Source organism: Triticum dicoccoides, chromosome 2B (genome assembly GCF_002162155.2).
Source record: "Triticum dicoccoides isolate Atlit2015 ecotype Zavitan chromosome 2B, WEW_v2.0, whole genome shotgun sequence".
NCBI lineage: Eukaryota > Viridiplantae > Streptophyta > Magnoliopsida > Poales > Poaceae > Triticum > Triticum dicoccoides.
In genome coordinates this window covers 694170735-694180627 of record NC_041383.1, presented here as the reverse complement: position 1 = coordinate 694180627, position 9893 = coordinate 694170735, and positions in this window count along the sequence as shown.

Sequence of the window (9893 nt, the reverse complement as noted above, 5' to 3'; positions counted from 1 at the left end):
GGGGGGAGTGGGTGAGTGGGGGTGGCGGCGGGTGGGGATCTGGGGGATCGAGGGGAGGGTGGGTGGGTGGGTTAGGGTTTTTGACTCTCGGGAGAAGCTCCACCATTGGATGGATGCATGATGGATGGCTCAGATTGCGTCCAATTTGGTGATCCGCGTGAAAGCTGTTCCTCGCGTCTCATTGGTCGGCTATCTCGCACTTGAATCTCAAAATTTTGGACCCAAAACTTTAAAAAAAAATAAACATGACAACGTCATAGTTTGTCAAAATGATCTCGTTTTTTTCATAAGTGTGCATCTTAGAATGGCAAAGGATGCCATAGTTCGACGGCTTTTATTTTCTTTGCACAAAAAGACGATTTTCCATTTTTCGAGTGCATAAAAAGATTTTTTTTTTGTTAAGAACCTACCAAATATTTGTTCCAAAATAGCACAACTCCATTTTTCAAAAATATTAGACCACATTTTATGTAAAATTGACCAAATAGTTACATGTCAAAGGCTTTTGATCCACCTATTATAAAAAAACAAATTTCGTCCATTCAGTAGGAAGCGGGGAAAATTTGAACGAAAATTTGTTCAAATGATTTCATATTGTGCACAAGGGTGCATATTGGAATGGCAGACAATGTTGCCTAAGGAAGTTTTCATTTTCTTTGGACGAAAAAATCATTTTCCATTTTTCGAGTGCCCAAAATGAGTTTTTTTGTGAAGAACCTACCAAATAATTGTTGCAAATTTGGACCAAATCATTTTTGTAAAATACTAGGCCATATTTAATGCACAATTGACCAAATGGTTGGGTGTCACAAGTTTTGATCCACCTCTGGTGAAAAAGACAAATTTCTGCCAGTTCAGTTAGAAACGGGTCAAATTTGAACTGCAGCTGTCTCATAGTTTGCTATTTATTTTTTCCAGAAATCATTTCTAGGTACATAAGTACCTATTTAATCAGAGAAACACCAAAAAAATTCAAAGATTCAACCACTAGCTAGGAACGGTCATTCCCGCCGTTTTGACCGCATTTTGAAATGGGCATACAAAATTCAAAAAAAATCAAAAAATTGGGAAACCTTCGTATTGTGTCATTATATGTGGCCAAGTTCCCAGGAAAAATAACAAACTTGTAATACGGAAATTATTTTAAAAAAGTGTTCTCAGAAATGAGCTATCATGTGTGAAGATTCATGGCTTTCAAGCCAAATGATCAATCTTATGGCCACATTCATGGCATAGTTTGTTCAAATGATCTCATATTGTGCACAAGGGTGCATCTTGGAATTCCAAACAATGTTGCCTAAGGGAGTTTTCACTTTCATTGCACAAAAGAGCCATTTTCCATTTTTCGAGTGCCCCAAATGAGGTTTTTTTGTGAAGGACCTACCAAATAATTATTGTAAAATTGGACCAAATCATTTTTCAAAAATACTAGGCCATATTTAATGCGCAATTGACCAAATGGTTGGGTGTAAAAAGTTTTGATCCACCTCTGGTGAAAAAGACAAATTCCCGCTGATTCAGTTGGAAGCGGGTCAAATTTGAACTACAGCTGCCTCATAGTTTGCTATTTATTTTTTTCAAAAATCATTTCTAGGTACATAAGTATCTATTTAATCAGAGAAACATCAAAAGTTTTCCAAGATTCAACCACTAGCTAGGAACGGTCAAGCCTGCCGTTTTGACCGCATTTTGAAACGGGCATAAAAAATTCAAAAAAAACAAAAAATTGGAAAACCTTCGCATTGTGTCAATATATGTGACCAAGATTCCAGGAAAAATAATAAACTTGTAATACAGAAATTATTTTAAAAAAGTGTTCTCAGAAATGAGCTATCATGCATGAAGATTCACGGCTTTCAAGCCAAATGATCAATCTTATGGCCACATTCATGGCATAGTTTGTTCAAACGATCTCATATTGTGCACAAGGGTGCATCTTGGAATGGCAAACAATGTTGCCTAAGGGAGTTTTCACTTTCATTGCACAAAAGAGCCATTTTCCATTTTTCGAGTGCCCCAAATGAGGTTTTTTTGTGAAGGACCTACCAAATAATTATTGCAAAATTGTACCAAATCATTTTTCAAAAATACTAGGCCATATTTAATGCACAATTGACCAAAAATGGTTGGGTGTAAAAAGTTTTGATCCACCTCTGGTGAAAAAGACAAATTCCCGCTAATTTAGTTGGAAGCGGGTCAAATTTCAACTGCACCTGCCTCATAGTTTGCTCTTTATTTTTTCCAAAAATCATTTCTAGGTAAATAAGTATCTATTTAATCAGAAATACATGGTTTGATGACGAGACATCGAGGTTTGGACGGTGGCCGAGGGCCCCAACTCTAGAGCGTGTAAGCTTGCATGCCCGCCGCGTGGTCACCGCGTGACCGTGGCGTTGCCATGTGTTCTGGGCGGCCTAGGCATGTCTAGTGGGTTGGGAACTCCCCAGGTAGGTGCTAGGAAGAAAATCACAACATAAGATTCTCACGAGGAGACCGATCGATGCTCAAACATGAATAAGCAGCCAAGTGTTTGATTTGCGGTATGGGAAATGCACATGGCTAATGGGCGTGAGTTTTGGCTGAGGATGATCAGTTACTAAGAAGACCGTCTTCACAAATTTTCACCTCAAAAGGAGGAGCCTAGGTGGTACTTGCTTTGCAAAGTACCACACTAGACATAAATACGAATATTGAAGCTGGGCTCAAAATAATGAATGGATTGAGCTGGCATTTGGTGGAGCATGGTTATTTGGGCATAGGAAAGCACTGTAGAAAATGGATACCATTTGGACATGCCAAAGTGGTACTTCCTTCACAAAGTGCTGCTTTGAACAAGATAGGAAAATGAATATTGTTTAGTTATTTTTGAACTAGGCAAGGAAGGTTTTTGACATATTTGATGAAGATATGATCCAAACAATTTATGAGAATTTTTTGGTAATTTTTGGAATAACAGAAATATAGGTTGCTTCACAACCTAGGGCAAAAATTGACACATGGACATGACACATAGGCAAAACTGATGAGATGGCACCTAGTCATCACAACCCACCACAATCTACAAGGCTATGACCATCTATATTGGTCGTTAACAACTAGAAATAAGGCAGCGGACCTGCACTGTTTTCTTTGTGACCATTTCGTGTAAGGAAATTACGACCTTTCTGACCAAAATGGTCGCAATGGTTTAGGGTTTGGAGCCCCCCGAACAGCTTTTGACCAATTGGTCTCAAATGGTCATAGATCTATGACCAATTCTTCCAGGGTCACTGACAGAAGGTCACTAGTTGGCATATTTCTTGTAGTGATCTAAATCAGCAGACGCTCGAGCAGGGAACACACTAGCAGAGAGCAAGTTGTGCAGTAGCACCGCGAGCGAGTGCTAAAGCAGCAACTCCTGTAGCTGCCAGATGTCGTGCGTCAGCAGCAGCAGCAGCGCAAGCGAGAGCAAGAGCAGAGCAGCAGCACGGACGAAAGCAAGAGCAGTGCAGCAGCGCGACCGACAGCAAGAACAGAGCCGTAGTGCGAGCGAGAGCTGGAGCAGTTGCAGCTAGTGCCATTGTGGAAGTCACCGCTGAGGAAGCAACGATGTAACATCCCTAGTTTTGGTATGACCTAGACTAGCTAGTCATGTGTGCATCATGTTTAAATTTCATTTAAATTTGAAATGGGGATTTGTGAAACCCTCAAAAATCATTTCTGGTAATAACCTAGATAAAAATTGCTCCAAAAAGGTCCAAGAAAATGTTCATGTCTCTCTCAGAAAATATTGGTCAGAGGTAAAATTCAAACCAATATTTTTAAGAGCTCATAAATATTTATTTTGGCCATTTGGAATTAATGCATAATTATTTGCATTAGATATATATATGTTATATATATAATATATGTCCAAAAATTATGCCATTTGCTGAGGAACTCTGGAATAATACCACTAGTTCCTACAAAAATTGGCATAAGGAAATAAAATGATTTAGTATTGTTATTAAATCAAAACAAATGTCAGAAAAATAGAAAAAGAAAATAAAATGGAAAACTTACCTGGGCCAACTCACCTGTGCAGCCACCTGGCGGCCCAAGCGGCCAGCCCAGCAGCAGCCCAGCCCACTGGCGCCTGTGTCGTCTTCCTCCCCCTTGCCCAAAGCAGCTGCGTGGCCGGCATGCTGTAGCGGCGCCACCACCTCCTCCCTGCCTTCCTGGCGTCCTTCTCATCGCCTGGAATGCCTGGACGATGCCACGCAACCCCACCCCACAGGCCTCTCTCACTCTCCCCCGTCCTCCTCCCCACCTCTGTCGCCCTCTCCCGCGGCAGCCGAGCACTACCGTGGATGCAGCTCACCACCGACGCGCTCCTAGCCGTCCACTCGCACCTCCGTCGTATCCCAGAGATCCGCCTGCTCGTGCTGAAGCCCTCCGCCGAGGCACGCAAGCCAGAATGCCCCGAGGAGCCACCATCGCTGTCGTCTTCGCCTTTGGCTGCCAGAGATCTTCTTCGCTGCTCCGCCGTCTCCAGTCCGTCCCCGAGCTCGCCGAGGACGCCGTCGAGCCTGCCGTGAGCTCCTGCCCTATCCCCCTCTCTCCGTTTAGCAGTTTGCGCGTTGTAGCTCCATCCCGCTCCACGGCCGTAGCTCCTCGCTGACGACGCCGTCGATCCCGCCGTGAGCTCCTGCCCCGTCCCCCTATCTCTGTTTAGCCGTTTGCGCATTTTAGCTCCATCCCCCTCCACGGCCGTAGCTCCTCGCCGCTGTCCATGTCGCTACCGTCGCCCTGGCCACCACAGCCCGCAACCGAGCACGTCACCATGCTCCTGGTGACGCCAGGAGGCCGTAGCGCCTCTCCGCTCACTCCCCCGTGCCATGCAGCACCTCACAACACTTGGCCGTGCTCTGGCTGCCGTCGCGAGCTCTGCTCCAGCGAGCTCCGACCACCCCACGGTCTCCCGCGTGTCCCACTGGATGCGCGCGAGCCTAGGCTTCGCGTAGGCGCTCTCCGCCACGCGTTTGGTCGCTGGAGCGACGATCCGGAGCCCATCCGCCGCGTTCGGCCTCGCCGGCGGCTAAACGCTGGCGAGGTTGACCGTTTTGACCGCGCTGTCCCGTCAGGTGGGCCCCGTGAGTCAGGTTATTACCTTAGGGCTAATCACCGTTAACTAACCCCCCCCCCCCGACACTGACTAGTGGGCCCAGCGCCACTAATCCTCTAATTAGGATAGGGATAATTGATTTTATGCCCCTAGTTGGGTCACACTCGGCAGGTTTACCCCTAGTTTCCGAAAACACTTGTTCCTGGCCAAACCACTTTGCTCCTCTTATGCTTTTGCCCTTTCACCATTTGACCATCACTTTGAAAACTTCATAAAAAATGCATACTAACTCAGAAAAATTCAAATAAGATATCAAAATGTTCAGAAAAGCATCACCTATATGTGCATGTCATTTGCATTCTTTTAAAAAGTGCTGGCCAGTCCCCATCTCAGTTTTAGCTCATATGATCTTAACATGAACAGGAAAATCTAAAAAAATCTAAAAATTCTAAAAAAAATTGGTGGCAAACTTTGACCATTGTTTTAAGTGCTTGCCAAGTTTCATAAGGGAGTGACATTCGTGCAAGTCGTGGCAAAAAAATGAAATTTTGGAGCATTGATTTTTGTTTTTTTTTGCCACGACTTCCACGAATGACATTCCCTTATGAAACTGGGCAAGCACTCAAAACATTGGTCAAAGTTTGCCACCAATTTTTTTAGAATTTTTTTAGATTTTACTATTCATGATAAGATCATATGAGCTAAAACTGAGATAGGGACAGCCCAACACTTTTTTCATGAATGCAAATGGCATACACATATAGGTGATGCTTTTCTGAACATTTTGATATCTTATTTGAATTTTTCCGAGTTAGTATGAAATTTTTATGAAGTTTTCAAAGTGATGGTCAAACGGTCAAAGGGCAAAAGCATAAGAGGAGCAAAGTGGTTTGGGCAGGAACAAGTGTTTTCGGAAACTAGGGGTAAACCTGCCGAGTGGGACACAACTAAGGGCACCAAATTAATTATCCCATTAGGATAAGCTAACCCCCCTCTTTATCCCTGAGACACTGACTTTGGACCCCACATGTCAGGTTTGACCAGGTCAGCGCCGTTGACCTGCTGACGCGGGCATGACACAAGGATGACGCAGTTATTTATTTTCTGGTATAAAAATAAATCAGGAAAATCCAAAAAATGATATAAACTTCAAAAATTCATAGAAATTCAACCGTAGCTCAGATTGAAATAATTTATATATGAAAAATTATCAAAAAAATGCAATCTTTCCATCTGTACTAGGTTCATGCATGACAAACCAACTTATACCTGCTGTATAAGTGAAAACATGTAAATGGCATTTATAAGACTTAACTTGGAGTTGCATTTGAATTCTTGATTCAAATGAACTTCAACCAAAATGAATGGTAGCTGCATTATCTCAAATAGCATCGCATCTTGATGCCATGTTCATGCATCATATTGTTGCATATGCTTGTGTATTGATTATCGACACCGGTCCTTCTCGATAGGTCCTGCTCTGTTTGAGTGGTCCCCACAGTGTGAGTACAGTTTTCAGGAACTGAAAACTTGCGTCACGACAGGGGCTAGGTTTCATTCTTATGCAGGATCGTCCCGTGATTGCCTATGCATCTCGACAGTTGCATCCACATGAGGAGAATTATCCTACACATGATCTAGAGCTTGCAGCCATAGTCTATGCACTCAAGACCTGGCGACATTACCTTCTTGGTAAACGTTGAGAGATCTACACCGATCACCAAAGTCTCAAGTATATTTTCACCCAACCAAATTTGAACCTTAGGCAAAGACGTTGGTTGGAGGTGATCTCAGATTATGATCTACGGATTACCTACACTCCAGGCAAAGCCAATGTTATGGGTGATGCACTAAGTCATAAATCCTATTGCAACAATCTCATGTTGCGGCAGGGCCAAGCACTTCTCCATGAGGAATTCTGTAAGCTTAATCTTCACATTGCTCCTCACAGATTCCTTTCTACCTTGGAGGCGAAACCTACCCTTGAGGATCAGATCATTTCTGACCAGAAGTTTGATAGGAGTGTTATCCGCATCAAGAGAAACATTAAAAAGGGAGTTGGTGGAAGTTTCTCTATATATGATCGAGGTGTTGTTTTCTTTGAGAATCGCTTGGTGGTTCCCAAGAATCAACATCTACGACAACTGATCCTTAAGGAGGCGCATGAATCTCCTCTCACGATTCATCCCGGTAGTACAAAGATGTATCAGGACCTATGCCAGAGGTTCTAGTGGACTAGGATGAAGAGAGAAATCGCTCAGTTCATTGCTAATTGTGACGTTTGTCATCGTGTTAAGGCGGAGCATCAAAGACCTGCTGGCACCCTTCAGCCTTTAGCTATTCCTTAGTGGAAATGGGATAAAGTTGGTATGGACTTCATCACTGGCTTTCCCAGGACCAAGAGAAGGAATAATGCTATCTTCGTAGTCATTGATCATCTTTCCAAAGTGGCTCACTTCCTACCTGTTCGAGAGAGTATCACCGCTAGTCAGCTTGCTGACTTATATATTTCTCGAATAGTTTCACTTCATGGTGTTCCACTAGAGATCAATTCAGACCGTGGTAGTCTTTTCACCTCTCATTTCTGGGAGAGTTTCCAAACTGCCATGGGTACCCATCTTTCCTTCAATACCGCTTTCCACCCTCAGTCGATTGGTCAGGTGGAAAGGGTCAACCAAATTCTCAAAGACATGCTTAGAGCTTGCCTTATCTCATTCGGTATGGATTGGGAGAAATGTCTTCCTTTTGCCGAATTTGCTTATAACAATAGTTATCAATCCAGTCTCAAGAAAGCTCCTTCTGAGATTCTCTATGGACGAAGATGTCGAACACCCTTGAACTGGTCAGAAACCGGTGAAAGACAATTCTTTGGACCGGACTTGAACCAGGAGGCAAAAGAGCAAGTTCGCATTATTCGTGAGAATTTGAAAACACCCCAATCTCGTCAAAAGAGTCAGTATGATCGTCATCATAAGGATATGACTTATGAAGTAGGCGACAAAGCTTACCTTCGGGTTACTCCTTTGAAGGGTACCCATCGTTTCGGTATCAAAGGCAAGTTGGCTCCTCGTTACATTGGTCCTTTTCACATTCTCGCTAAACAAGGAGAGGTTGCCTACCAGTTGGAACTACCCCCACATCTTTCCAATGTGCATGATGTCTTCCACATCTCTCAACTCAGGAATTGCCTCTCGGATCCTATCCGCGGAGTGGATCACGAAATGCTCGATCTCCAAGATAACCTCACATATTGAGAGTACAATGTTCGCATTCTTGATCAAGTAGAGCGTGTCACTCGACGTCATAACATCAAGTTTATCAAGGTTCAGTGGTCTCATCATTCAGAGAGAGAAGCTACTTGGGAGCGAGAAGATCATCTTTGACTGGAGTACCCCACCTTCTTTCCATCGACCCCTGAATCTTGGGACGAGATTCTTCAAGTGGGGGCGAGTTCTCACATCCCTAGTTCTGGTATGACCTAGAATAGCTAGTCATGTGTGCATCATGTTTAAATTTCATTTAAAGTTGAAATGAGGATTTGTGAAACCCTCAGAAATCATTTCTGGTAATAACCCAGATAAAAATTTCTCCAAAAAGGTCCAAGAAAATGTTCATGTCTCTCTCTGAAAATATTAGTCAGAGGTAAAATTCAAACCAATATTTTCAAGAGCTCATAAATATTTATTTTGGCCATTTGGAATGAATGCATAATTATTTGCATTAGATATATATATATTATATATATAATATATGCCCAAAAATTATGCCATTTGCTGAGGAAGTCTGGAATAATACCACCAGTTCCTACAAATATTGGCATAAGGAAATAAAATGATTTAGTATTATTATCAAATCAAAACAAATGTCAGAAAAATAGAAAAAGAAAATAAAATGGAAAACTTACCTGGGCCACCTCACCTGTGCAGCCACCTGGCGGCCCAAGCGGCCAGCCCAGCAGCAGCCCAGCCCACTGGTGCCTCTGTCGTCTTCCTCCCCCTTGCCCAAAGCAGTTGCGTGGCCGGCATGCCGCAGCCGCGCCACCACCTCCTCCCTACCTGCTTGGCGTCCTTCTCGTCGCCTGGAATGCCTGGAAGATGCCACGCAACCCCCCAGGCCTCTCTCACTCTCCCCGTCCTCCTCCCCGCCTCTGTCGCCCTCTCCCGCGACAGCCGAGCGCTGTCGTCGCTGCAGCTCACCGCCGACGCGCTCCCCGCTGTCCCCTCGCACCTCCGTCGTGTCCCAGAGCTCCGCCTGCTCGCGCTGAAGCCCTCTGGCAAGGCACGCAAGCCAGAACGCCTCGAGGAGCCGCCATCGCCATCGTCTTTGCCTCCAGCTGGCAGAGATCGTCTTCGCTGCACCGTCATCTCCAGTGCCTCCCCGAGCTCGTCGATGACGCTGTCGAGCCCGCCGTGAGCTCCTACCCCATCCCCCTCTCTCCGTTTAGCTGTTTGCACGCCGTAGCTCCATCCCCCTCCACGACCGTAGCTCCTCGCCGCCGTCCATGTCGCCGCCGTCGCCCTGGCCACGGCAGCCCGCAACGGAGCGCGTCACCATGCTCCTGGTGACGCCAGGAGGCCGTAGCGCCTCTCCGCTCACTCCCCCGTGCCTGCAGCACCTAACCGCACTTGGCCGTGCTCCGGCCGCCGCCGCGAGCTCTGCTCCGGCGAACTCCGACCACCCCACGGTCTCCCGTGTGTCCCACTGGATGCGCGCGAGCCTGGGCTTCGCGTAGGTGCTCTCCGCCATGCGTTTGGTCGCCGGAGCGACGATCCCGAGCCCCTCCGCCGCGTTCGGCCTCGCCGGCGGCTAA